This window comes from Ranitomeya variabilis, chromosome 3, assembly GCF_051348905.1.
Source record: "Ranitomeya variabilis isolate aRanVar5 chromosome 3, aRanVar5.hap1, whole genome shotgun sequence".
NCBI classification, from domain to species: Eukaryota; Metazoa; Chordata; class Amphibia; order Anura; family Dendrobatidae; genus Ranitomeya; species Ranitomeya variabilis.
This window is the reverse complement of record NC_135234.1, coordinates 375,669,877-375,690,666: the sequence shown is the minus strand read 5'-3', so window position 1 is coordinate 375,690,666 and position 20,790 is coordinate 375,669,877. Positions and strand designations below refer to the sequence as shown.

Genomic DNA, 20,790 nt, shown 5'->3' with positions numbered 1-20,790 from the left:
TACAGAGCTTCCAGAGTTTCTGGAAAATGTCTTCCCTGCGGCAATCTTTTGCTATGTCTCCACAGTGGGTTTCGGTTGTAGGCCTTGGTGCGGCCCAAATGGCAAACCATTTCTGATCATCGCTTCTCGGCCAAATGGCTCAAGATCAAGCGTAGAGTCTGTTCTTATCTGATACGTCCCCTATTTGGGGACCATATATTAAATGGATTTTTGGAATAGGGAGCTGGCAATGGAGCTTGCTTTGTCGCACGGAACCTTCACGTGCTGTCACAATGGGGATGGAGGGTGTGGTTATGCAGATTCGAAACGCGTTGTATACAGCTTGAACACACGCACACCGCAGAACTGTCATCTACAGAGCTTCCAAAGTTTCTGGAAAATGTCTTCCCTGCGGCAATCTTTTGCTATGTCTCCACAGTGGGTTTCGGTTGTAGGCCTTGGTGCGGCCCAAGTGGCAAACCATTTCTGATCATCGCTTCTCGGCCAAATGGCTCAAGATCAAGCGTAGAGTCTGTTCTTATCTGATACGTCCCCTATTTGGGGACCATATATTAAATGGATTTTTGGAATAGGGAGCTGGAAATGGAGCTTGCTTTGTCGCACGGAACCTTCACGTGCTGTCACAATGGGGATGGAGGGTGTGGTTATGCAGATTCAAAACGCGTTGTGCACAGCTTGAACACACGCACACCGCAGAACTGTCATCTACAGAGCTTCCAGAGTTTCTGGAAAATGTCTTCCCTGCGGCAATCTTTTGCTATGTCTCCACAGTGGGTTTCGGTTGTAGGCCTTGGTGCGGCCCAAGTGGCAAACCATTTCTCATCATCGCATCTCGGCCAAATGGCTCAAGATCAAGCGTAGTGTCTGTTCTTATCTGATACGTACCCTATTTGGGGACCATATATTAAATAGATTTTTGGAATAGGGAACTGGAAATGGAGCTTGCTTTGTCGCACGGAACCTTCACTTGCTGTCACAATGGGGATGGAGGGTGTGGTTATGCAGATTCAAAACGCGTTGTGCACAGCTTGAACACACGCACACCGCAGAACTGTCATCTACAGAACTTCCAGAGTTTCTGGAAAATGTCTTCCCTGCGGCAATCTTTTGCTATGTCTCCACAGTGGGTTTCGGTTGTAGGCCTTGGTGCGGCCCAAGTGGCACACCATTTCTGATCATCGCTTCTCGGCCAAATGGCTCAAGATCAAGCGTAGTGTCTGTTCTTATCTGATACGTCCCCTATTTGGGGACCATATATTAAATGGATTTTTGGAATAGGGAGCTGGAAATGGAGCTTGCTTTGTCGCACGGAACCTTCACGTGCTGTCACAATGGGGATGGAGGGTGTGGTTATGCAGATTCAAAACGCGTTGTGCACAGCTTGAACACACGCACACCGCAGAACTGTCATCTACAGAGCTTCCAGAGTTTCTGGAAAATGTCTTCCCTGCGGCAATCTTTTGCTATGTCTCCAGAGTGGGTTTCAGTTGTAGGCCTTGGGGCGGCCCAAGTGGCAAACCATTTCTGATCATCGCTTCTCGGCCAAATGGCTCAAGATCAAGCGTAGTGTCTGTTCTTCTCGGATACGTCCCCTATTTGGGGACCATATATTAAATGGATTTTTGGAATAGGGAGCTGGAAATGGAGCTTGCTTTGTCACACGGAACCTTCACGTGCTGTCACAATGGGGATGGAGGGTGTGATTATGCAGATTCAAAACGCGTTGTGCACAGCTTGAACACACGCACACCGCAGAACTGTCATCGACAAAGCTTCCAGAGTTTCTGGAAAATGTCTTCCCTGCGGCAATCTTTTGCTATGTCTCCACAGTGGGTTTCGGTTGTAGGCCTTGGTGCGGCCCAAGTGGCAAACCATTTCTGATCATCGTTTCTCGGCCAAATGGCTCAAGATCAAGCGTAGTGTCTGTTCTTATCTGATACGTCCCCTATTTGGGGACCATATATTAAATAGATTTTTGGAATAGGGAGCTGGAAATGGAGCTTGCTTTGTCGCACAGAACCTTCACGTGCTGTCACAATGAGGATGGAGGGTGTGGTTATGCAGATTCAAAATGCGTTGTGCACAGCTTGAACACACGCACACCGCAGAACTGTCAGCTACAGAGCTTCCAGGGTTTCTGGAAAATGTCTTCCCTGCGGCAATCTTTTGCTATGTCTCCACAGTGGGTTACGGTTGTAGGCCTTGGTGAGGCCTAAGTGGCAAACCATTTCTGATCATCGCTTCTCGGCCAAATGGCTCAAGATCAAGCGTAGTGTCTGTTCTTATCTGATACGTCCCCTATTTGGGGACCATATATTAAATGGATTTTTGGAAAACGGAGCTGGAAATGGAGCTTGCTTCGTCAGACGGAACCTACACATGCTGTCACAATGGGGATGGAGGGTGTGGTTATGCAGATTCAAAACGCGTTGTGCACAGCTTGAACACACGCACACCGCAGAACTGTCATCGACAGAGCTTCCAGAGTTTCTGGAAAATGTCTTCCCTGCGGCAATCTTTTGCTATGTCTCCACAGTGGGTTTCGGTTGTAGGCCTTGGTGCGGCCCAAGTGGCAAACCATTTCTGATCATCGCTTCTCGGCCAAATGGCTCAAGATCAAGCGTAGTGTCTGTTCTTATCTGATACGTCCCCTATTTGGGGACCATATATTAAATAGATTTTTGGAATAGGGAGCTGGAAATGGAGCTTGCTTTGTCGCACGGAACCTTCATGTGCTGTCACAATGGGGATGGAGGGTGTGGTTATGCAGATTCAAAACGCGTTGTGCACAGCTTGAACACACGCACACCGCAGAACTGTCATCGACAGAGCTTCCAGAGTTTCTGGAAAATGTCTTCCCTGCGGCAATCTTTTGCTATGTCTCCACAGTGGGTTTCGGTTGTAGGCCTTGGTGCGGCCCAAGTGGCAAACCATTTCTGATCATCGCTTCTTGGCCAAATGGCTCAAGATCAAGCGTAGTGTCTGCTCTTATCTGATATGTCCCCTATTTGGGGACCATATATTAAATAGATTTTTGGAATAGGGAGCTGGAAATGGAGCTTGCTTTGTCGCACGGAACCTTCACGTGCTGTCACAATGGGGATGGAGGGTGTGGTTATGCAGATTCAAAACGCGTTGTGCACAGCTTGAACACACGCACACCGCAGAACTATCATCTACAGAACTTCCAGAGTTTCTGGAAAATGTCTTCCCTGCGGCAATCTTTTGCTATGTCTCCACAGTGGGTTTCGGTTGTAGGCCTTGGTGCGGCCCAAGTGGCAAACCATTTCTGATCATCGCTTCTCGGCCAAATGGCTCAAGATCAAGCGTAGTGTCTGTTCTTATCTGATACGTCCCCTATTTGGGGACCATATATTAAATAGATTTTTGGAATAGGGAGTTGGAAATGGAGCTTGCTTTGTCGCACGGAACCTTCACGTGCTGTCACAATGGGGATGGAGGGTGTGGTTATGCAGATTCAAAACACGTTGTGCACAGCTTGAACACACGCACACCGCAGAACTATCATCTACAGAACTTCCAGAGTTTCTGGAAAATGTCTTCCCTGCGGCAATCTTTTGCTATGTCTCCACAGTGGGTTTCGGTTGTAGGCCTTGGTGTGGACCAAGTGGCAAACCATTTCTGATCATCGCTTCTCGGCCAAATGGCTCAAGATCAAGTGTAGTGTCTGTTCTTATCTGATACGTCCCCTATTTGGGGACCATATATTAAATAGATTTTTGGAATAGGGAGCTGGAAATGGAGCTTGCTTTGTCGCACGGAACCTTCATGTGCTGTCACAATGGGGATGGAGGGTGTGGTTATGCAGATTCAAAACGCGTTGTGCACAGCTTGAACACACGCACACCGCAGAACTGTCATCTACAGAGCTTCCAGAGTTTCTGGAAAATGTCTTCCCTGCGGCAATCTTTTGCTATGTCTCCACAGTGGGTTTCGGTTGTAGGCCTTGGTGTGGCCCAAGTGACAAACCATTTCTGATCATCGCTTCTCGGCCAAATGGCACAAGATCAAGCGTAGTGTCTGTTCTTATCTGATACGTCCCCTATTTGGGGACCATATATTAAATGGATTTTTGGAATAGGGAGCTGGAAATGGAGCTTGCTTCGTCGCACGGAACCTTCACGTGCTGTCACAATGGGGATGGAGGGTGTGGTTATGCAGATTCAAAACGCGTTGTGCACAGCTTGAACACACGCACACCACAGAACTGTCATCGACAGAGCTTCCAGAGTTTCTGGAAAATGTCTTCCCTGCGGCAATCTTTTGCTATGTCTCCACAGTGGGTTTCGGTTGTAGGCCTTGGTGCGGCCCAAGTGGCAAACCATTTCTGATCATCGCTTCTCGGCCAAATGGCTCAAGATCAAGCGTAGTGTCTGTTCTTATCTGATACGTCCCCTATTTGGGGACCATATATTAAATGGATTTTTGGAATAGGGAGCTGGAAATGGAGCTTGCTTTGTCACACTGAACCTTCACGTGCTGTCACAATGGGGATGGAGGGTGTGGTTATGCAGATTCGAAACGCTTTGTGCACAGCTTGAACACACGCACACCGCAGAACTGTCATCTACAGAGCTTCCAGAGTTTCTGGAAAATGTCTTCCCTGCGGCAATCTTTTGCTAAGTCTCCACAGTGGGTTTCGGTTGTAGGCCTTGGTGCGGCCCAAGTGGCAAACCATTTCTGATCATCGCTTCTCGGCCAAATGGCTCAAGATCAAGCGTAGAGTCTGTTCTTATCTGATACGTCCCCTATTTGGGGACCATATATTAAATAGATTTTTGGAATAGGGAGTTGGAAATGGAGCTTGCTTTGTCGCACGGAACCTTCACGTGCTGTCACAATGGGGATGGAGGGTGTGGTTATGCAGATTCAAAACGCGTTGTGCACAGCTTGAACACACGCACACCGCAGAACTATCATCTACAGACCTTCCAGAGTTTCTGGAAAATGTCTTCCCTGCGGCAATCTTTTGCTATGTCTCCACAGTGGGTTTCGGTTGTAGGCCTTGGTGCGGCCCAAGTGGCAAACCATTTCTGATCATCGCTTCTCGGCCAAATGCCTCAAGATCAAGCGTAGTGTCTGTTCTTATCTGATACGTCCCCTATTTGGGGACCATATATTAAATAGATTTTTGGAATAGGGAGCTGGAAATGGAGCTTGCTTTGTCGCACGGAACCTTCATGTGCTGTCACAATGGGGATGGAGGGTGTGGTTATGCAGATTCAAAACGCGTTGTGCACAGCTTGAACACACGCACACCGCAGAACTGTCATCGACAGAGCTTCCAGAGTTTCTGGAAAATGTCTTCCCTGCAGCAATCTTTTGCTATGTCTCCACAGTGGGTTTCGGTTTTAGGCCTTGGTGCGGCCCAAGTGGCAACCCATTTCTGATCATCGCTTCTCGGCCAAATGGCTCAAGTTTAAGCGTAGTGTCTGTTCTTATCTGATACGTCCCCTATTTGGGGACCATATATTAAATGGATTTTTGGAATAGGGAGCTGGAAATGGAGCTTGCTTTGTCACACGGAACCTTCACGTGCTGTCACAATGGGGATGGAGGGTGTGGTTATGCAGATTCAAAACGCGTTGTGCACAGCTTGAACACACGCACACCGCAGAACTGTCATCTACAGAGCTTCCAGAGTTTTTGGAAAATGTCTTCCCTGCGGCAATCTTTTGCTATGTCTCCACAGTGGGTTTCGGTTGTAGGCCTTGGTGCGGCCCAAGTGGCAAACCATTTCTGATCATCGCTTCTCGGCCAAATGGCTCAAGATCAAGTGTAGTGTCTGTTCTTATCTGATACGTCCCCTATTTGGGGACCATATATTAAATAGATTTTTGGAATAGGGAGCTGGAAATGGAGCTTGCTTTGTCGCACGGAACCTTCACGTGCTGTCACAATGGGGATGGAGGGTGTGGTTATGCAGATTCAAAACGCGTTGTGCACAGCTTGAACACACGCACACCGCAGAACTGTCATCTACAGAGCTTCCAGAGTTTCTGGAAAATGTCTTCCCTGCGGCAATCTTTTGCTATGTCTCCACAGTGGGTTTCGGTTGTAGGCCTTGGTGTGGCCCAAGTGGCAAACCATTTCTGATCATCGCTTCTCGGCCAAATGGCTCAAGATCAAGCGTAGTGTCTGTTCTTATCTGATACGTCCCCTATTTGGGGACCATATATTAAATGGATTTTTGGAATAGGGAGCTGGAAATGGAGCTTGCTTCGTCGCACGGAACCTTCACGTGCTGTCACAATGGGGATGGAGGGTGTGGTTATGCAGATTCAAAACGCGTTGTGCACAGCTTGAACACACGCACACCACAGAACTGTCATCGACAGAGCTTCCAGAGTTTCTGGAAAATGTCTTCCCTGCGGCAATCTTTTGCTATGTCTCCACAGTGGGTTTCGGTTGTAGGCCTTGGTGCGGCCCAAGTGGCAAACCATTTCTGATCATCGCTTCTCGGCCAAATGGCTCAAGATCAAGCGTAGTGTCTGTTCTTATCTGATACGTCCCCTATTTGGGGACCATATATTAAATAGATTTTTGGAATAGGGAGCTGGAAATGGAGCTTGCTTTGTCGCACGGAACCTTCATGTGCTGTCACAATGGGGATGGAGGGTGTGGTTATGCAGATTCAAAACGCGTTGTGCACAGCTTGAACACACGCACACCGCAGAACTGTCATCGACAGAGCTTCCAGAGTTTCTGGAAAATGTCTTCCCTGCGGCAATCTTTTGCTATGTCTCCACAGTGGGTTTCGGTTGTAGGCCTTGGTGCGGCCCAAGTGGCAAACCATTTCTGATCATCGCTTCTTGGCCAAATGGCTCAAGATCAAGCGTAGTGTCTGCTCTTATCTGATATGTCCCCTATTTGGGGACCATATATTAAATAGATTTTTGGAATAGGGAGCTGGAAATGGAGCTTGCTTTGTCGCACGGAACCTTCACGTGCTGTCACAATGGGGATGGAGGGTGTGGTTATGCAGATTCAAAACGCGTTGTGCACAGCTTGAACACACGCACACCGCAGAACTATCATCTACAGAACTTCCAGAGTTTCTGGAAAATGTCTTCCCTGCGGCAATCTTTTGCTATGTCTCCACAGTGGGTTTCGGTTGTAGGCCTTGGTGCGGCCCAAGTGGCAAACCATTTCTGATCATCGCTTCTCGGCCAAATGGCTCAAGATCAAGCGTAGTGTCTGTTCTTATCTGATACGTCCCCTATTTGGGGACCATATATTAAATAGATTTTTGGAATAGGGAGTTGGAAATGGAGCTTGCTTTGTCGCACGGAACCTTCACGTGCTGTCACAATGGGGATGGAGGGTGTGGTTATGCAGATTCAAAACACGTTGTGCACAGCTTGAACACACGCACACCGCAGAACTATCATCTACAGAACTTCCAGAGTTTCTGGAAAATGTCTTCCCTGCGGCAATCTTTTGCTATGTCTCCACAGTGGGTTTCGGTTGTAGGCCTTGGTGTGGACCAAGTGGCAAACCATTTCTGATCATCGCTTCTCGGCCAAATGGCTCAAGATCAAGTGTAGTGTCTGTTCTTATCTGATACGTCCCCTATTTGGGGACCATATATTAAATAGATTTTTGGAATAGGGAGCTGGAAATGGAGCTTGCTTTGTCGCACGGAACCTTCATGTGCTGTCACAATGGGGATGGAGGGTGTGGTTATGCAGATTCAAAACGCGTTGTGCACAGCTTGAACACACGCACACCGCAGAACTGTCATCTACAGAGCTTCCAGAGTTTCTGGAAAATGTCTTCCCTGCGGCAATCTTTTGCTATGTCTCCACAGTGGGTTTCGGTTGTAGGCCTTGGTGTGGCCCAAGTGACAAACCATTTCTGATCATCGCTTCTCGGCCAAATGGCACAAGATCAAGCGTAGTGTCTGTTCTTATCTGATACGTCCCCTATTTGGGGACCATATATTAAATGGATTTTTGGAATAGGGAGCTGGAAATGGAGCTTGCTTCGTCGCACGGAACCTTCACGTGCTGTCACAATGGGGATGGAGGGTGTGGTTATGCAGATTCAAAACGCGTTGTGCACAGCTTGAACACACGCACACCACAGAACTGTCATCGACAGAGCTTCCAGAGTTTCTGGAAAATGTCTTCCCTGCGGCAATCTTTTGCTATGTCTCCACAGTGGGTTTCGGTTGTAGGCCTTGGTGCGGCCCAAGTGGCAAACCATTTCTGATCATCGCTTCTCGGCCAAATGGCTCAAGATCAAGCGTAGTGTCTGTTCTTATCTGATACGTCCCCTATTTGGGGACCATATATTAAATGGATTTTTGGAATAGGGAGCTGGAAATGGAGCTTGCTTTGTCACACTGAACCTTCACGTGCTGTCACAATGGGGATGGAGGGTGTGGTTATGCAGATTCGAAACGCTTTGTGCACAGCTTGAACACACGCACACCGCAGAACTGTCATCTACAGAGCTTCCAGAGTTTCTGGAAAATGTCTTCCCTGCGGCAATCTTTTGCTAAGTCTCCACAGTGGGTTTCGGTTGTAGGCCTTGGTGCGGCCCAAGTGGCAAACCATTTCTGATCATCGCTTCTCGGCCAAATGGCTCAAGATCAAGCGTAGAGTCTGTTCTTATCTGATACGTCCCCTATTTGGGGACCATATATTAAATGGATTTTTGGAATAGGATGCTGGAAATGGAGCTTGCTTTGTCGCACGGAACCTTCACGTGCTGTCACAATGGGGATGGAGGGTGTGGTTATGCAGATTCAAAACGCGTTGTGCACAGCTTGAACACACGCACACCGCAGAACTGTCATCTACAGAGCTTCCAGAGTTTCTGGAAAATGTCTTCCCTGCGGCAATCTTTTGCTATGTCTCCACAGTGGGTTTCGGTTGTAGGCCTTGGTGCGGCCCAAATGGCAAACCATTTCTGATCATCGCTTCTCGGCCAAATGGCTCAAGATCAAGCGTAGAGTCTGTTCTTATCTGATACGTCCCCTATTTGGGGACCATATATTAAATGGATTTTTGGAATAGGGAGCTGGCAATGGAGCTTGCTTTGTCGCACGGAACCTTCACGTGCTGTCACAATGGGGATGGAGGGTGTGGTTATGCAGATTCAAAACGCGTTGTGCACAGCTTGAACACATGCACACCGCAGAACTGTCATCTACAGAGCTTCCAGAGTTTCTGGAAAATGTCTTCCCTGCGGCAATCTTTTGCTATGTCTCCACAGTGGGTTTCGGTTGTAGGCCTTGGTGCGGCCCAATTGGCAAACCATTTCTGATCATCGCTTCTCGGCCAAATGGCTCAAGATCAAGCGTAGTGTCTGTTCTTATCTGATACGTCCCCTATTTGGGGACCATATATTAAATAGATTTTTGGAATAGGGAGTTGGAAATGGAGCTTGCTTTGTCGCACGGAACCTTCACGTGCTGTCACAATGGGGATGGAGGGTGTGGTTATGCAGATTCAAAACGCGTTGTGCACAGCTTGAACACACGCACACCGCAGAACTATCATCTACAGAACTTCCAGAGTTTCTGGAAAATGTCTTCCCTGCGGCAATCTTTTGCTATGTCTCCACAGTGGGTTTCGGTTGTAGGCCTTGGTGCGGCCCAAGTGGCAAACCATTTCTGATCATCGCTTCTCGGCCAAATGGCTCAAGATCAAGCGTAGTGTCTGTTCTTATCTGATACGTCCCCTATTTGGGGACCATATATTAAATAGATTTTTGGAATAGGGAGCTGGAAATGGAGCTTGCTTTGTCGCACGGAACCTTCATGTGCTGTCACAATGGGGATGGAGGGTGTGGTTATGCAGATTCAAAACGCGTTGTGCACAGCTTGAACACACGCACACCGCAGAACTGTCATCGACAGAGCTTCCAGAGTTTCTGGAAAATGTCTTCCCTGCGGCAATCTTTTGCTATGTCTCCACAGTGGGTTTCGGTTGTAGGCCTTGGTGCGGCCCAAGTGGCAAACCATTTCTGATCATCGCTTCTTGGCCAAATGGCTCAAGATCAAGCGTAGTGTCTGCTCTTATCTGATATGTCCCCTATTTGGGGACCATATATTAAATAGATTTTTGGAATAGGGAGCTGGAAATGGAGCTTGCTTTGTCGCACGGAACCTTCACGTGCTGTCACAATGGGGATGGGGGGTGTGGTTATGCAGATTCAAAACGCGTTGTGCACAGCTTGAACACACGCACACAGCAGAACTATCATCTACAGAACTTCCAGAGTTTCTGGAAAATGTCTTCCCTGCGGCAATCTTTTGCTATGTCTCCACAGTGGGTTTCGGTTGTAGGCCTTGGTGCGGCCCAAGTGGCAAACCATTTCTGATCATCGCTTCTCGGCCAAATGGCTCAAGATCAAGCGTAGTGTCTGTTCTTATCTGATACGTCCCCTATTTGGGGACCATATATTAAATAGATTTTTGGAATAGGGAGTTGGAAATGGAGCTTGCTTTGTCGCACGGAACCTTCACGTGCTGTCACAATGGGGATGGAGGGTGTGGTTATGCAGATTCAAAACGCGTTGTGCACAGCTTGAACACACGCACACCGCAGAACTATCATCTACAGAACTTCCAGAGTTTCTGGAAAATGTCTTCCCTGCGGCAATCTTTTGCTATGTCTCCACAGTGGGTTTCGGTTGTAGGCCTTGGTGCGGCCCAAGTGGCAAACCATTTCTGATCATCGCTTCTCGGCCAAATGCCTCAAGATCAAGCGTAGTGTCTGTTCTTATCTGATACGTCCCCTATTTGGGGACCATATATTAAATAGATTTTTGGAATAGGGAGCTGGAAATGGAGCTTGCTTTGTCGCACGGAACCTTCATGTGCTGTCACAATGGGGATGGAGGGTGTGGTTATGCAGATTCAAAACGCGTTGTGCACAGCTTGAACACACGCACACCGCAGAACTGTCATCGACAGAGCTTCCAGAGTTTCTGGAAAATGTCTTCCCTGCAGCAATCTTTTGCTATGTCTCCACAGTGGGTTTCGGTTTTAGGCCTTGGTGCGGCCCAAGTGGCAACCCATTTCTGATCATCGCTTCTCGGCCAAATGGCTCAAGTTTAAGCGTAGTGTCTGTTCTTATCTGATACGTCCCCTATTTGGGGACCATATATTAAATGGATTTTTGGAATAGGGAGCTGGAAATGGAGCTTGCTTTGTCACACGGAACCTTCACGTGCTGTCACAATGGGGATGGAGGGTGTGGTTATGCAGATTCAAAACGCGTTGTGCACAGCTTGAACACACGCACACCGCAGAACTGTCATCTACAGAGCTTCCAGAGTTTTTGGAAAATGTCTTCCCTGCGGCAATCTTTTGCTATGTCTCCACAGTGGGTTTCGGTTGTAGGCCTTGGTGCGGCCCAAGTGGCAAACCATTTCTGATCATCGCTTCTCGGCCAAATGGCTCAAGATCAAGTGTAGTGTCTGTTCTTATCTGATACGTCCCCTATTTGGGGACCATATATTAAATAGATTTTTGGAATAGGGAGCTGGAAATGGAGCTTGCTTTGTCGCACGGAACCTTCACGTGCTGTCACAATGGGGATGGAGGGTGTGGTTATGCAGATTCAAAACGCGTTGTGCACAGCTTGAACACACGCACACCGCAGAACTGTCATCTACAGAGCTTCCAGAGTTTCTGGAAAATGTCTTCCCTGCGGCAATCTTTTGCTATGTCTCCACAGTGGGTTTCGGTTGTAGGCCTTGGTGTGGCCCAAGTGGCAAACCATTTCTGATCATCGCTTCTCGGCCAAATGGCTCAAGATCAAGCGTAGTGTCTGTTCTTATCTGATACGTCCCCTATTTGGGGACCATATATTAAATGGATTTTTGGAATAGGGAGCTGGAAATGGAGCTTGCTTCGTCGCACGGAACCTTCACGTGCTGTCACAATGGGGATGGAGGGTGTGGTTATGCAGATTCAAAACGCGTTGTGCACAGCTTGAACACACGCACACCACAGAACTGTCATCGACAGAGCTTCCAGAGTTTCTGGAAAATGTCTTCCCTGCGGCAATCTTTTGCTATGTCTCCACAGTGGGTTTCGGTTGTAGGCCTTGGTGCGGCCCAAGTGGCAAACCATTTCTGATCATCGCTTCTCGGCCAAATGGCTCAAGATCAAGCGTAGTGTCTGTTCTTATCTGATACGTCCCCTATTTGGGGACCATATAATAAATGGATTTTTGGAATAGGGAGCTGGAAATGGAGCTTGCTTTGTCACACGGAACCTTCACGTGCTGTCACAATGGGGATGGAGGGTGTGGTTATGCAGATTCGAAACGCGTTGTGCACAGCTTGAACACACGCACACCGCAGAACTGTCATCTACAGAGCTTCCAGAGTTTCTGGAAAATGTCTTCCCTGCGGCAATCTTTTGCTAAGTCTCCACAGTGGGTTTCGGTTGTAGGCCTTGGTGCGGCCCAAGTGGCAAACCATTTCTGATCATCGCTTCTCGGCCAAATGGCTCAAGATCAAGCGTAGAGTCTGTTCTTATCTGATACGTCCCCTATTTGGGGACCATATATTAAATGGATTTTTGGAATAGGATGCTGGAAATGGAGCTTGCTTTGTCGCACGGAACCTTCACGTGCTGTCACAATGGGGATGGAGGGTGTGGTTATGCAGATTCAAAACGCGTTGTGCACAGCTTGAACACACGCACACCGCAGAACTGTCATCTACAGAGCTTCCAGAGTTTCTGGAAAATGTCTTCCCTGCGGCAATCTTTTGCTATGTCTCCACAGTGGGTTTCGGTTGTAGGCCTTGGTGCGGCCCAAATGGCAATCCATTTCTGATCATCGCTTCTCGGCCAAATGGCTCAAGATCAAGCGTAGAGTCTGTTCTTATCTGATACGTCCCCTATTTGGGGACCATATATTAAATGGATTTTTGGAATAGGGAGCTGGCAATGGAGCTTGCTTTGTCGCACGGAACCTTCACGTGCTGTCACAATGGGGATGGAGGGTGTGGTTATGCAGATTCGAAACGCGTTGTATACAGCTTGAACACACGCACACCGCAGAACTGTCATCTACAGAGCTTCCAAAGTTTCTGGAAAATGTCTTCCCTGCGGCAATCTTTTGCTATGTCTCCACAGTGGGTTTCGGTTGTAGGCCTTGGTGCGGCCCAAGTGGCAAACCATTTCTGATCATCGCTTCTCGGCCAAATGGCTCAAGATCAAGCGTAGAGTCTGTTCTTATCTGATACGTCCCCTATTTGGGGACCATATATTAAATGGATTTTTGGAATAGGGAGCTGGAAATGGAGCTTGCTTTGTCGCACGGAACCTTCACGTGCTGTCACAATGGGGATGGAGGGTGTGGTTATGCAGATTCAAAACGCGTTGTGCACAGCTTGAACACACGCACACCGCAGAACTGTCATCTACAGAGCTTCCAGAGTTTCTGGAAAATGTCTTCCCTGCGGCAATCTTTTGCTATGTCTCCACAGTGGGTTTCGGTTGTAGGCCTTGGTGCGGCCCAAGTGGCAAACCATTTCTCATCATCGCTTCTCGGCCAAATGGCTCAAGATCAAGCGTAGTGTCTGTTCTTATCTGATACGTACCCTATTTGGGGACCATATATTAAATAGATTTTTGGAATAGGGAACTGGAAATGGAGCTTGCTTTGTCGCACGGAACCTTCACTTGCTGTCACAATGGGGATGGAGGGTGTGGTTATGCAGATTCAAAACGCGTTGTGCACAGCTTGAACACACGCACACCGCAGAACTGTCATCTACAGAACTTCCAGAGTTTCTGGAAAATGTCTTCCCTGCGGCAATCTTTTGCTATGTCTCCACAGTGGGTTTCGGTTGTAGGCCTTGGTGCGGCCCAAGTGGCACACCATTTCTGATCATCGCTTCTCGGCCAAATGGCTCAAGATCAAGCGTAGTGTCTGTTCTTATCTGATACGTCCCCTATTTGGGGACCATATATTAAATGGATTTTTGGAATAGGGAGCTGGAAATGGAGCTTGCTTTGTCGCACGGAACCTTCACGTGCTGTCACAATGGGGATGGAGGGTGTGGTTATGCAGATTCAAAACGCGTTGTGCACAGCTTGAACACACGCACACCGCAGAACTGTCATCTACAGAGCTTCCAGAGTTTCTGGAAAATGTCTTCCCTGCGGCAATCTTTTGCTATGTCTCCAGAGTGGGTTTCAGTTGTAGGCCTTGGGGCGGCCCAAGTGGCAAACCATTTCTGATCATCGCTTCTCGGCCAAATGGCTCAAGATCAAGCGTAGTGTCTGTTCTTCTCGGATACGTCCCCTATTTGGGGACCATATATTAAATGGATTTTTGGAATAGGGAGCTGGAAATGGAGCTTGCTTTGTCACACGGAACCTTCACGTGCTGTCACAATGGGGATGGAGGGTGTGATTATGCAGATTCAAAACGCGTTGTGCACAGCTTGAACACACGCACACCGCAGAACTGTCATCGACAAAGCTTCCAGAGTTTCTGGAAAATGTCTTCCCTGCGGCAATCTTTTGCTATGTCTCCACAGTGGGTTTCGGTTGTAGGCCTTGGTGCGGCCCAAGTGGCAAACCATTTCTGATCATCGTTTCTCGGCCAAATGGCTCAAGATCAAGCGTAGTGTCTGTTCTTATCTGATACGTCCCCTATTTGGGGACCATATATTAAATAGATTTTTGGAATAGGGAGCTGGAAATGGAGCTTGCTTTGTCGCACAGAACCTTCACGTGCTGTCACAATGAGGATGGAGGGTGTGGTTATGCAGATTCAAAATGCGTTGTGCACAGCTTGAACACACGCACACCGCAGAACTGTCATCTACAGAGCTTCCAGGGTTTCTGGAAAATGTCTTCCCTGCGGCAATCTTTTGCTATGTCTCCACAGTGGGTTACGGTTGTAGGCCTTGGTGAGGCCTAAGTGGCAAACCATTTCTGATTATCGCTTCTCGGCCAAATGGCTCAAGATCAAGCGTAGTGTCTGTTCTTATCTGATACGTCCCCTATTTGGGGACCATATATTAAATGGATTTTTGGAAAACGGAGCTGGAAATGGAGCTTGCTTCGTCAGACGGAACCTACACATGCTGTCACAATGGGGATGGAGGGTGTGGTTATGCAGATTCAAAACGCGTTGTGCACAGCTTGAACACACGCACACCGCAGAACTGTCATCGACAGAGCTTCCAGAGTTTCTGGAAAATGTCTTCCCTGCGGCAATCTTTTGCTATGTCTCCACAGTGGGTTTCGGTTGTAGGCCTTGGTGCGGCCCAAGTGGCAAACCATTTCTGATCATCGCTTCTTGGCCAAATGGCTCAAGATCAAGCGTAGTGTCTGCTCTTATCTGATATGTCCCCTATTTGGGGACCATATATTAAATAGATTTTTGGAATAGGGAGCTGGAAATGGAGCATGCTTTGTCGCACGGAACCTTCACGTGCTGTCACAATGGGGATGGAGGGTGTGGTTATGCAGATTCAAAACGCGTTGTGCACAGCTTGAACACACGCACACCGCAGAACTATCATCTACAGAACCTCCAGAGTTTCTGGAAAATGTCTTCCCTGCGGCAATCTTTTGCTATGTCTCCACAGTGGGTTTCGGTTGTAGGCCTTGGTGCGGCCCAAGTGGCAAACCATTTCTGATCATCGCTTCTCGGCCAAATGGCTCAAGATCAAGCGTAGTGTCTGTTCTTATCTGATACGTCCCCTATTTGGGGACCATATATTAAATGGATTTTTGGAATAGGGAGCTGGAAATGGAGCTTGCTTTGTCACACGGAACCTTCACGTGCTGTCACAATGGGGATGGAGGGTGTGGTTATGCAGATTCAAAACGCGTTGTGCACAGCTTGAACACACGCACACTGCAGAACTGTCATCGACAGAGCTTCCAGAGTTTCTGGAAAATGTCTTCCCTGCGGCAATCTTTTGCTATGTCTCCACAGTGGGTTTCGGTTGTAGGCCTTGGTGCGGCCCAAGTGGCAAACCATTTCTGATCATCGCTTCTCGGCCAAATGGCTCAAGATCAAGCGTAGTGTCTGTTCTTATCTGATACGTCCCCTATTTGGGGACCATATATTAAATAGATTTTTGGAATAGGGAGCTGGAAATGGAGCTTGCTTTGTCACACGGAACCTTCACGTGCTGTCACAATGGGGATGGAGGGTGTGGTTATGCAGATTCAAAACGCGTTGTGCACTGCTTGAACACACGCACACCGCAGAACTGTCATCTACAGAGCTTCCAGAGTTTTTGGAAAATGTCTTCCCTGCGGCAATCTTTTGCTATGTCTCCACAGTGGGTTTCGGTTGTAGGCCTTGGTGCGGCCCAAGTGGCAAACCATTTCTGATCATCGCTTCTCGGCCAAATGGCTCAAGATCAAGTGTAGTGTCTGTTCTTATCTGATACGTCCCCTATTTGGGGACCATATATTAAATAGATTTTTGGAATAGGGAGCTGGAAATGGAGCTTGCTTTGTCGCACGGAACCTTCACGTGCTGTCACAATGGGGATGGAGGGTGTGGTTATGCAGATTCAAAACGCGTTGTGCACAGCTTGAACACACGCACACCGCAGAACTGTCATCTACAGAGCTTCCAGAGTTTCTGGAAAATGTCTTCCCTGCGGCAATCTTTTGCTATGTCTCCACAGTGGGTTTCGGTTGTAGGCCTTGGTGTGGCCCAAGTGGCAAACCATTTCTGATCATCGCTTCTCGGCCAAATGGCTCAAGATCAAGCGTAGTGTCTGTTCTTATCTGATACGTCCCCTATTTGGGGACCATATATTAAATGGATTTTTGGAATAGGGAGCTGGAAATGGAGCTTGCTTCGTCGCACGGAACCTTCACGTGCTGTCACAATGGGGATGGAGGGTGTGGTTATGCAGATTCAAAACGCGTTGTGCACAGCTTGAACACACGCACACCGCAGAACTGTCATCTACAGAGCTTCCAGAGTTTCTGGAAAATGTCTTCCCTGCGGCAATCTTTTGCTATGTCTCCACAGTGGGTTTCGGTTGTAGGCCTTGGTGCGGCCCAAGTGGCAAACCATTTCTGATCATCGCTTCTCGGCCAAATGGCTCAAGATCAAGCGTAGTGTCTGTTCTTATCTGATACGTCCCCTATTTGGGGACCATATATTAAATGGATTTTTGGAATAGGGAGCTGGAAATGGAGCTTGCTTTGTCACACGGAACCTTCACGTGCTGTCACAATGGGGATGGAGGGTGTGGTTATGCAGATTCAAAACGCGTTGTGCACAGCTTGAACAAAAGCACACCGCAGAACTATCATCTACAGAACTTCCAGAGTTTCTGGAAAATGTCTTCCCTGCGGCAATCTTTTGCTATGTCTCCACAGTGGGTTTCGGTTGTAGGCCTTGGTGCGGCCCAAGTGGCAAACCATTTCTGATCATCGCTTCTCGGCCAAATGGCTCAAGATCAAGCGTAGTGTCTGTTCTTATCTGATACGTCCCCTATTTGGGGACCATATATTAAATAGATTTTTGGAATAGGGAGCTGGAAATGGAGCTTGCTTTGTCGCACGGAACCTTCATGTGCTGTCACAATGGGGATGGAGGGTGTGGTTTTGCAGATTCAAAACGCGTTGTGCACAGCTTGAACACACGCACACCGCAGAACTGTCATCGACAGAGCTTCCAGAGTTTCTGGAAAATGTCTTCCCTGCGGCAATCTTTTGCTATGTCTCCACAGTGGGTTTCGGTTGTAGGCCTTGGTGCGGCCCAAGTGGCAAACCATTTCTGATCATCGCTTCTTGGCCAAATGGCTCAAGATCAAGCGTAGTGTCTGCTCTTATCTGATATGTCCCCTATTTGGGGACCATATATTAAATAGATTTTTGGAATAGGGAGCTGGAAATGGAGCTTGCTTTGTCGCACGGAACCTTCACGTGCTGTCACAATGGGGATGGAGGGTGTGGTTATGCAGATTCAAAACGCGTTGTGCACAGCTTGAACACACGCACACCGCAGAACTATCATCTACAGAACTTCCAGGGTTTCTGGAAAATGTCTTCCCTGCGGCAATCTTTTGCTATGTCTCCACAGTGGGTTTCGGTTGTAGGCCTTGGTGCGGCCCAAGTGGCAAACCATTTCTGATCATCGCTTCTCGGCCAAATGGCTCAAGATCAAGCGTAGTGTCTGTTCTTATCTGATACGTCCCCTATTTGGGGACCATATATTAAATGGATTTTTGGAATAGGGAGCTGGAAATGGAGCTTGCTTCGTCGCACGGAACCTTCACGTGCTGTCACAATGGGGATGGAGGGTGTGGTTATGCAGATTCAAAACGCGTTGTGCACAGCTTGAACACACGCACACCGCAGAACTGTCATCTACAGAGCTTCCAGAGTTTTTGGAAAATGTCTTCCCTGCGGCAATCTTTTGCTATGTCTCCACAGTGGGTTTCGGTTGTAGGCCTTGGTGCGGCCCAAGTGGCAAACCATTTCTGATCATCGCTTCTCGGCCAAATGGCTCAAGATCAAGTGTAGTGTCTGTTCTTATCTGATACGTCCCCTATTTGGGGACCATATATTAAATAGATTTTTGGAATAGGGAGCTGGAAATGGAGCTTGCTTTGTCGCACGGAACCTTCACGTGCTGTCACAATGGGGATGGAGGGTGTGGTTATGCAGATTCAAAACGCGTTGTGCACAGCTTGAACACACGCACACAGCAGAACTGTCATCTACAGAGCTTCCAGAGTTTCTGGAAAATGTCTTCCCTGCGGCAATCTTTTGCTATGTCTCCACAGTGGGTTTCGGTTGTAGGCCTTGGTGTGGCCCAAGTGGCAAACCATTTCTGATCATCGCTTCTCGGCCAAATGGCTCAAGATCAAGCGTAGTGTCTGTTCTTATCTGATACGTCCCCTATTTGGGGACCATATATTAAATGGATTTTTGGAATAGGGAGCTGGAAATGGAGCTTGCTTCGTCGCACGGAACCTTCACGTGCTGTCACAATGGGGATGGAGGGTGTGGTTATGCAGATTCAAAACGCGTTGTGCACAGCTTGAACACACGCACACCACAGAACTGTCATCGACAGAGCTTCCAGAGTTTCTGGAAAATGTCTTCCCTGCGGCAATCTTTTGCTATGTCTCCACAGTGGGTTTCGGTTGTAGGCCTTGGTGCGGCCCAAGTGGCAAACCATTTCTGATCATCGCTTCTCGGCCAAATGGCTCAAGATCAAGCGTAGTGTCTGTTCTTATCTGATACGTCCCCTATTTGGGGACCATATATTAAATGGATTTTTGGAATAGGGAGCTGGAAATGGAGCTTGCTTTGTCACACGGAACCTTCACGTGCTGTCACAATGGGGATGGAGGGTGTGGTTATGCAGATTCGAAACGCGTTGTGCACAGCTTGAACACACGCACACCGCAGAACTGTCATCTACAGAGCTTCCAGAGTTTCTGGAAAATGTCTTCCCTGCGGCAATCTTTTGCTAAGTCTCCACAGTGGGTTTCGGTTGTAGGCCTTGGTGCGGCCCAAGTGGCAAACCATTTCTGATCATCGCTTCTCGGCCAAATGGCTCAAGATCAAGCGTAGAGTCTGTTCTTATCTGATACGTCCCCTATTTGGGGACCATATATTAAATGGATTTTTGGAATAGGATGCTGGAAATGGAGCTTGCTTTGTCGCACGGAACCTTCACGTGCTGTCACAATGGGGATGGAGGGTGTGGTTATGCAGATTCAAAACGCGTTGTGCACAGCTTGAACACACGCACACCGCAGAACTGTCATCTACAGAGCTTCCAGAGTTTCTGGAAAATGTCTTCCCTGCGGCAATCTTTTGCTATGTCTCCACAGTGGGTTTCGGTTGTAGGCCTTGGTGCGGCCCAAATGGCAAACCATTTCTGATCATCGCTTCTCGGCCAAATGGCTCAAGATCAAGCGTAGAGTCTGTTCTTATCTGATACGTCCCCTATTTGGGGACCATATATTAAATGGATTTTTGGAATAGGGAGCTGGCAATGGAGCTTGCTTTGTCGCACGGAACCTTCACGTGCTGTCACAATGGGGATGGAGGGTGTGGTTATGCAGATTCGAAACGCGTTGTATACAGCTTGAACACACGCACACCGCAGAACTGTCATCTACAGAGCTTCCAAAGTTTCTGGAAAATGTCTTCCCTGCGGCAATCTTTTGCTATGTCTCCACAGTGGGTTTCGGTTGTAGGCCTTGGTGCGGCCCAAGTGGCAAACCATTTCTGATCATCGCTTCTCGGCCAAATGGCTCAAGATCAAGCGTAGAGTCTGTTCTTATCTGATACGTCCCCTATTTGGGGACCATATATTAAATGGATTTTTGGAATAGGGAGCTGGAAATGGAGCTTGCTTTGTCGCACGGAACCTTCACGTGCTGTCACAATGGGGATGGAGGGTGTGGTTATGCAGATTCAAAACGCGTTGTGCACAGCTTGAACACACGCACACCGCAGAACTGTCATCTACAGAGCTTCCAGAGTTTCTGGAAAATGTCTTCCCTGCGGCAATCTTTTGCTATGTCTCCACAGTGGGTTTCGGTTGTAGGCCTTGGTGCGGCCCAAGTGGCAAACCATTTCTGATCATCGCTTCTCGGCCAAATGGCTCAAGATCAAGCGTAGTGTCTGTTCTTATCTGATACGTACCCTATTTGGGGACCATATATTAAATGGATTTTTGGAATAGGGAACTGGAAATGGAGCTTGCTTTGTCGCACGGAACCTTCACTTGCTGTCACAATGGGGATGGAGGGTGTGGTTATGCAGATTCAAAACGCGTTGTG

The 20,790-nt window shown here is 48.1% G+C and overlaps 59 pseudogenes; all 59 read left to right on the top strand.

The window, feature by feature from the left end:
• The first annotated feature begins 118 nt into the window (after positions 1-118).
• Positions 119-294, top strand: LOC143762081 (U2 spliceosomal RNA; annotated as a pseudogene).
• A 177-nt stretch (positions 295-471) lies between these two features.
• LOC143761561 (U2 spliceosomal RNA) lies at positions 472-647 on the top strand (annotated as a pseudogene).
• Positions 648-824: 177 nt separating this feature from the next.
• On the top strand, positions 825-1,001 carry LOC143762845 (U2 spliceosomal RNA; annotated as a pseudogene).
• Positions 1,002-1,177: 176 nt separating this feature from the next.
• On the top strand, positions 1,178-1,353 carry LOC143759959 (U2 spliceosomal RNA; annotated as a pseudogene).
• Positions 1,354-1,530: 177 nt separating this feature from the next.
• LOC143762632 (U2 spliceosomal RNA) lies at positions 1,531-1,709 on the top strand (annotated as a pseudogene).
• Positions 1,710-1,883: 174 nt separating this feature from the next.
• LOC143760180 (U2 spliceosomal RNA) lies at positions 1,884-2,059 on the top strand (annotated as a pseudogene).
• A 177-nt stretch (positions 2,060-2,236) lies between these two features.
• Positions 2,237-2,416, top strand: LOC143760134 (U2 spliceosomal RNA; annotated as a pseudogene).
• Positions 2,417-2,589: 173 nt separating this feature from the next.
• On the top strand, positions 2,590-2,765 carry LOC143818851 (U2 spliceosomal RNA; annotated as a pseudogene).
• A 177-nt stretch (positions 2,766-2,942) lies between these two features.
• LOC143761963 (U2 spliceosomal RNA) lies at positions 2,943-3,118 on the top strand (annotated as a pseudogene).
• Positions 3,119-3,295: 177 nt separating this feature from the next.
• LOC143760296 (U2 spliceosomal RNA) lies at positions 3,296-3,471 on the top strand (annotated as a pseudogene).
• A 177-nt stretch (positions 3,472-3,648) lies between these two features.
• On the top strand, positions 3,649-3,824 carry LOC143759782 (U2 spliceosomal RNA; annotated as a pseudogene).
• A 177-nt stretch (positions 3,825-4,001) lies between these two features.
• LOC143761225 (U2 spliceosomal RNA) lies at positions 4,002-4,177 on the top strand (annotated as a pseudogene).
• A 177-nt stretch (positions 4,178-4,354) lies between these two features.
• Positions 4,355-4,530, top strand: LOC143762472 (U2 spliceosomal RNA; annotated as a pseudogene).
• Positions 4,531-4,707: 177 nt separating this feature from the next.
• Positions 4,708-4,883, top strand: LOC143761722 (U2 spliceosomal RNA; annotated as a pseudogene).
• Positions 4,884-5,060: 177 nt separating this feature from the next.
• LOC143762904 (U2 spliceosomal RNA) lies at positions 5,061-5,236 on the top strand (annotated as a pseudogene).
• Positions 5,237-5,413: 177 nt separating this feature from the next.
• On the top strand, positions 5,414-5,589 carry LOC143763089 (U2 spliceosomal RNA; annotated as a pseudogene).
• Positions 5,590-5,766: 177 nt separating this feature from the next.
• Positions 5,767-5,942, top strand: LOC143760828 (U2 spliceosomal RNA; annotated as a pseudogene).
• Positions 5,943-6,119: 177 nt separating this feature from the next.
• On the top strand, positions 6,120-6,295 carry LOC143763549 (U2 spliceosomal RNA; annotated as a pseudogene).
• A 177-nt stretch (positions 6,296-6,472) lies between these two features.
• On the top strand, positions 6,473-6,648 carry LOC143818850 (U2 spliceosomal RNA; annotated as a pseudogene).
• A 177-nt stretch (positions 6,649-6,825) lies between these two features.
• LOC143761962 (U2 spliceosomal RNA) lies at positions 6,826-7,001 on the top strand (annotated as a pseudogene).
• Positions 7,002-7,178: 177 nt separating this feature from the next.
• LOC143760295 (U2 spliceosomal RNA) lies at positions 7,179-7,354 on the top strand (annotated as a pseudogene).
• A 177-nt stretch (positions 7,355-7,531) lies between these two features.
• Positions 7,532-7,707, top strand: LOC143759771 (U2 spliceosomal RNA; annotated as a pseudogene).
• Positions 7,708-7,884: 177 nt separating this feature from the next.
• LOC143761224 (U2 spliceosomal RNA) lies at positions 7,885-8,060 on the top strand (annotated as a pseudogene).
• A 177-nt stretch (positions 8,061-8,237) lies between these two features.
• LOC143762461 (U2 spliceosomal RNA) lies at positions 8,238-8,413 on the top strand (annotated as a pseudogene).
• A 177-nt stretch (positions 8,414-8,590) lies between these two features.
• LOC143761801 (U2 spliceosomal RNA) lies at positions 8,591-8,766 on the top strand (annotated as a pseudogene).
• Positions 8,767-8,943: 177 nt separating this feature from the next.
• Positions 8,944-9,119, top strand: LOC143762080 (U2 spliceosomal RNA; annotated as a pseudogene).
• A 177-nt stretch (positions 9,120-9,296) lies between these two features.
• Positions 9,297-9,472, top strand: LOC143760294 (U2 spliceosomal RNA; annotated as a pseudogene).
• A 177-nt stretch (positions 9,473-9,649) lies between these two features.
• Positions 9,650-9,825, top strand: LOC143818849 (U2 spliceosomal RNA; annotated as a pseudogene).
• A 177-nt stretch (positions 9,826-10,002) lies between these two features.
• On the top strand, positions 10,003-10,180 carry LOC143762354 (U2 spliceosomal RNA; annotated as a pseudogene).
• A 175-nt stretch (positions 10,181-10,355) lies between these two features.
• On the top strand, positions 10,356-10,531 carry LOC143760291 (U2 spliceosomal RNA; annotated as a pseudogene).
• Positions 10,532-10,708: 177 nt separating this feature from the next.
• LOC143762903 (U2 spliceosomal RNA) lies at positions 10,709-10,884 on the top strand (annotated as a pseudogene).
• A 177-nt stretch (positions 10,885-11,061) lies between these two features.
• Positions 11,062-11,237, top strand: LOC143763088 (U2 spliceosomal RNA; annotated as a pseudogene).
• Positions 11,238-11,414: 177 nt separating this feature from the next.
• On the top strand, positions 11,415-11,590 carry LOC143760816 (U2 spliceosomal RNA; annotated as a pseudogene).
• A 177-nt stretch (positions 11,591-11,767) lies between these two features.
• On the top strand, positions 11,768-11,943 carry LOC143763536 (U2 spliceosomal RNA; annotated as a pseudogene).
• A 177-nt stretch (positions 11,944-12,120) lies between these two features.
• On the top strand, positions 12,121-12,296 carry LOC143762369 (U2 spliceosomal RNA; annotated as a pseudogene).
• Positions 12,297-12,473: 177 nt separating this feature from the next.
• On the top strand, positions 12,474-12,649 carry LOC143761800 (U2 spliceosomal RNA; annotated as a pseudogene).
• A 177-nt stretch (positions 12,650-12,826) lies between these two features.
• On the top strand, positions 12,827-13,002 carry LOC143762079 (U2 spliceosomal RNA; annotated as a pseudogene).
• A 177-nt stretch (positions 13,003-13,179) lies between these two features.
• On the top strand, positions 13,180-13,355 carry LOC143761560 (U2 spliceosomal RNA; annotated as a pseudogene).
• A 177-nt stretch (positions 13,356-13,532) lies between these two features.
• LOC143762227 (U2 spliceosomal RNA) lies at positions 13,533-13,709 on the top strand (annotated as a pseudogene).
• A 176-nt stretch (positions 13,710-13,885) lies between these two features.
• Positions 13,886-14,061, top strand: LOC143759957 (U2 spliceosomal RNA; annotated as a pseudogene).
• A 177-nt stretch (positions 14,062-14,238) lies between these two features.
• LOC143762631 (U2 spliceosomal RNA) lies at positions 14,239-14,417 on the top strand (annotated as a pseudogene).
• Positions 14,418-14,591: 174 nt separating this feature from the next.
• Positions 14,592-14,767, top strand: LOC143760179 (U2 spliceosomal RNA; annotated as a pseudogene).
• Positions 14,768-14,944: 177 nt separating this feature from the next.
• On the top strand, positions 14,945-15,124 carry LOC143760133 (U2 spliceosomal RNA; annotated as a pseudogene).
• Positions 15,125-15,297: 173 nt separating this feature from the next.
• On the top strand, positions 15,298-15,473 carry LOC143762758 (U2 spliceosomal RNA; annotated as a pseudogene).
• A 177-nt stretch (positions 15,474-15,650) lies between these two features.
• On the top strand, positions 15,651-15,826 carry LOC143760897 (U2 spliceosomal RNA; annotated as a pseudogene).
• Positions 15,827-16,003: 177 nt separating this feature from the next.
• LOC143760659 (U2 spliceosomal RNA) lies at positions 16,004-16,179 on the top strand (annotated as a pseudogene).
• Positions 16,180-16,356: 177 nt separating this feature from the next.
• On the top strand, positions 16,357-16,532 carry LOC143760805 (U2 spliceosomal RNA; annotated as a pseudogene).
• A 177-nt stretch (positions 16,533-16,709) lies between these two features.
• On the top strand, positions 16,710-16,885 carry LOC143763524 (U2 spliceosomal RNA; annotated as a pseudogene).
• Positions 16,886-17,062: 177 nt separating this feature from the next.
• On the top strand, positions 17,063-17,238 carry LOC143760896 (U2 spliceosomal RNA; annotated as a pseudogene).
• Positions 17,239-17,415: 177 nt separating this feature from the next.
• Positions 17,416-17,591, top strand: LOC143762796 (U2 spliceosomal RNA; annotated as a pseudogene).
• Positions 17,592-17,768: 177 nt separating this feature from the next.
• On the top strand, positions 17,769-17,944 carry LOC143761961 (U2 spliceosomal RNA; annotated as a pseudogene).
• Positions 17,945-18,121: 177 nt separating this feature from the next.
• Positions 18,122-18,297, top strand: LOC143763512 (U2 spliceosomal RNA; annotated as a pseudogene).
• A 177-nt stretch (positions 18,298-18,474) lies between these two features.
• LOC143760793 (U2 spliceosomal RNA) lies at positions 18,475-18,650 on the top strand (annotated as a pseudogene).
• A 177-nt stretch (positions 18,651-18,827) lies between these two features.
• Positions 18,828-19,003, top strand: LOC143763501 (U2 spliceosomal RNA; annotated as a pseudogene).
• Positions 19,004-19,180: 177 nt separating this feature from the next.
• On the top strand, positions 19,181-19,356 carry LOC143760894 (U2 spliceosomal RNA; annotated as a pseudogene).
• Positions 19,357-19,533: 177 nt separating this feature from the next.
• On the top strand, positions 19,534-19,709 carry LOC143761799 (U2 spliceosomal RNA; annotated as a pseudogene).
• A 177-nt stretch (positions 19,710-19,886) lies between these two features.
• On the top strand, positions 19,887-20,062 carry LOC143762078 (U2 spliceosomal RNA; annotated as a pseudogene).
• Positions 20,063-20,239: 177 nt separating this feature from the next.
• On the top strand, positions 20,240-20,415 carry LOC143761558 (U2 spliceosomal RNA; annotated as a pseudogene).
• Positions 20,416-20,592: 177 nt separating this feature from the next.
• LOC143762330 (U2 spliceosomal RNA) lies at positions 20,593-20,769 on the top strand (annotated as a pseudogene).
• The last annotated feature ends 21 nt before the right edge of the window (positions 20,770-20,790 follow it).